General features: G+C 47.9%; 1 protein-coding gene across 1 annotated transcript in view; it reads left to right on the top strand.

Moving 5' to 3' along the window:
* The first annotated feature begins 675 nt into the window (after window positions 1-675).
* Window positions 676-3,612, top strand: part of SSBP3 (single stranded DNA binding protein 3) — a 200,671-nt gene continuing 197,734 nt past the window's right edge. Inside the window, exon 1 of the mRNA XM_011973820.1 lies at window positions 676-808. The gene's annotated coding sequence lies outside the window, so the exon portion shown is untranslated. The remainder of the gene's footprint in view (window positions 809-3,612) is intronic.

Here is a 3,612-nt window from a genome sequence, read left to right as displayed (position 1 = left end):
CCCCAAAGAGTTTTAAGCAGGAGCATGACATGGTCAGACCTGTGCCTTAAACACATCCCTTGGCTGGGGAAGGAAGGGTGAAGGGGAGTGTTCTGAAGGCAGGGAGACCAGTCAGGGGCTGTGCAACAATTCAGGGCTGGACCCAACCATCTCTACCACACACCATGGGGCCGGTCTCTGCTCCTCCTCTTTCTCACTCCCAGCCAGTGCCAAGCTTGGCCAGCTGGATCTGGTAAACATGGCACCTTCTGTGTGCTCTCCTCACCCGGCGGGAGGATGTTGGTGCCAGGTACAGAGATGGAGATTGACTACAGGAATTGGATGGGGAGAAATAATGAGGCCAGCTCTGGACACATGGACTTTGAGGCATCAGAGAGACAAGCAGATGGAAATGCACTGTGACTGAACACACATGGCTTTGGGGCTAAGGAAAAGGGTCCGCGCCAGTGGGATGGATTCAGGAGTCATTGTCATTGAGGTTCAGGTGCAATCAGTGCCATGTGCACTTGCCCAAAGAGAGAGAGAAGGTCCAGGACAGAGTCTCAGAGAAGCCCATCTGTGGTAGATTTTACTACTGTTCAGCAAACATTCACTCCCCCTTCCCGCCCCATTGATGCTCGGCTTGGCCATGTGACTTGGAAGCGGATGTGAGCCTTGCGTGAGTTGGCCTGGCCACTGATGCTCCTTTTACTCTGGAAAGAACATGCCAGGCAGCCTCTGCCCTTCAGCCTGTACCCCAGAATGGGAGACACATGGGACAGACTCAAGCTGTACCCTGAAGCAGAGCTGCCTAGTTGACTGCAGACCTGTAAGTGAGAAATAAATGGCTTTTATTATAAGCCACTGAGATTCGGGGGCTGTGTGTTATGTAACACTGTATCAGCAATAGTTTGACTAATAAAATTTTTAGAAGAGGCTGGAGAAAAAATAATCCGTTAAAGGATAACAGGAAGAATAGCCCGAGAGGAAGAGGGAGAACCAGGAGAGAGTGGAGCCCTGAAGCTGCGTGAGGAGAGGGTTTCAGGAGCGTGGGAACCTCTGATGCTCAGACAGGGGTGTGCTGCACCATTCTGCACCATGTCCGTGAGTCTTTCCCACATGTTATACTTGGGTCATCACCCCTCTCTTTTTAGTTTTTTAAAAAATTGCAGGCCAGGCGCGGTGGCTCACGCCTGTAATCCCAGCACTTTGGGAGGCTGAGGTGGGTGGATCACGAGGTCAGGAGTTCAAGACCAGCCTGGCCAACATGTTGAAACTCCGTCTACTAAAAACACAAAAATTAGCTGGGCGTGGTGGTATGTGCCTGTAATCCCAGCTACCCAGGAGGCTGAGGCAAGAGAATCTCTGGAATCCGGGAGGCAGAGGCTGTAGTGAGCTGAGATTGCGCCACTGCACTCCAGTCTCGGTGACGCAGCAAGACTCTGTCTCAAAAAAAAAAAAAAAAATTGCAGTAAAATATATATAACAAAATTTACCATTGTAACCGTTTTGTAGCGTAACTTCAGTGGCATTGAGTGCATTCACATTACTGTGTAACCAATGGAATCATCATCCATTTCCAGATCTTTTTCATCTTCCCAAACTGAAACTCTATTACCATTAAACACTAACTCCCCACTCCCTCCTCCCCCAGGCTCTGGCAACCGTGTTTCTACCCTGTCTCTCTGAATCTGACTATTCTAGGTACCTCATATGACCAGAATCACAGAGTATTTGCCCTTTTGGGTCTGGCTGATTTCACTTAGCATAATGTCTTCAACGTTCATCCATGCTGTAGAATGTATCAGAACTGCATTCCTTTATTCTTTCTTTATTTAATTTACTGATTTTTTAATTTTTTTGAGACGGAGTCTCATTCTGTCGCCCTGGCTGGAGAGCAGTAGTGCGATCTTGGCTCACTGCAATCCCCACCTCCCAGGTTCAAGTGATTCTTCTGCCTCAGCCTCCTGAGTAGCTGGGACTACAGGCACATGACACCACATCCAGCTAACTTTTGTATTTTTAGTAGAGACGGCGTTTTGCCATGTTAGTCAGGCTGGTCTTGAACTCCCGACCAGCCTCCCAAAGTGCTGGGATTACAGGCATGAGCCACTGCGCCAGCGAGAACTGCATTCCTTTTTAAGGCTGAATAATATTCATTCAATGTTTGTACCACATTTTATTTATCCATTCATTTCTCGATGAATGTTGCGGTTGTTTCCATCTTTTGGCCCTTGTGAATAATGCTGCCATAAACATGGATGTACAAATATCTGTTTGAGTCCCTGCTTTCAATCTTTTTGGGTATGTACTTAGAAGTGAGATTGATGGATCATACGGTAACTCTATGATTAATTTTTTGAGGAACTACCATACTGTTTTCCACAGTGGCTGCACCACTTTACATCCCACCAACCATGCACAAGGATTCCAATTTCTCTACATCCTTGTCAACACTTGCTACGTTCTGTTTTTGTTTTGTTATAACAGCCATGCTAATGGGTGTGAAGTGCTCAGCCCAGGTCTGACTCCATACTTTGCTACAGTAACCGGCTTCCTGCAGTGTTACCTGACAGCGTCTCCTCTCAGGGATGCCAACTGAGCTCTCATTTTCTGCCGTGGGGCTTCTCTGACACCATGGCAAGGGAGACCTGCTGAACTGCGGGGCATTCTGCTCCTGACACAAGGACAAGCTATCAGTAACTCCACCTGGCAAGGCTCCTCCCTGCCAGAGACTTCCTTCCCCTGACTGGAACATTCCTCCTCACCTTTGCAAGGTTAACTCCTACACTTGCTTTAGCGTTCAAATGTCACCTCCTCAGAGAAGTCCTCCCTGACCAGCACCTCTTCCCCCACTAGATCAGCCCTGCTATTATTTGTTCTTACAGCATCCTCTCTCCATGGTTCCTGGCACTGGCATAGGTTGTAATGGCTTATTTATCTGAGTGCCTGTTGAATTAATCCTTGCCTCTCCTGCTAGGCTGTAAGTTCCACACGGAGGGAGACCATAATCACCCTGTTCACCACGGCATCCTCAGCACTTACCACGATGCCCAGTCCATACCAAATATTTAGGAAGCCCTTGTTAAAAGAATCATTTTATTCAAAAAACATGTAATGATTTTTTTTTTTTTTTAACTGAGTACCTGTGCTAAAAGAAGTGCGGACAGGCCAGTGCGATAGCTATGCCTACAATCCCAGCATTTTGGGAGGCTGAGACAGGAGGATCGCTTGAGGCCGGGAGTTCAAGACCAGACTGGGCAACAAAGCGAGACTCTGTCTTTACAAAAAAATTTTTAAAATTCACTGGTCATTATGGTGCACTCCTGTAGTCCCAGCTACTTGGCAGAGGCTGAGGCAAGAGGATCGTTTGACCCCAGGAGTTTGCGGTACAGTGAACTATGATCATACCACTGTACTCCAACCTGGGTGACAGAGTGAGACTCTGTCCATCCTTCCCCACCAAAAAAAACCCTTCATTAAGAGTGGGGCTAGGCCGGGCACGGTGGCTCATACCTGTAATCCCAGCACTTTGGGAGTCCAAGGCGGGCGGATCACCTGAGGCCAGGAGTTCAAGTCCAGCCTGATGGATACGGTAAAACCTCGTCTCTACTAAAAATACAAAAATTAGCC

The sequence above is a fragment of the Mandrillus leucophaeus genome, unplaced genomic scaffold, assembly GCF_000951045.1.
Source record: "Mandrillus leucophaeus isolate KB7577 unplaced genomic scaffold, Mleu.le_1.0 Scaffold14, whole genome shotgun sequence".
Classification (NCBI taxonomy): domain Eukaryota; kingdom Metazoa; phylum Chordata; class Mammalia; order Primates; family Cercopithecidae; genus Mandrillus; species Mandrillus leucophaeus.
Note: the sequence above shows the minus strand (reverse complement) of the source record. Positions and strands in the feature narration are given on the sequence as shown.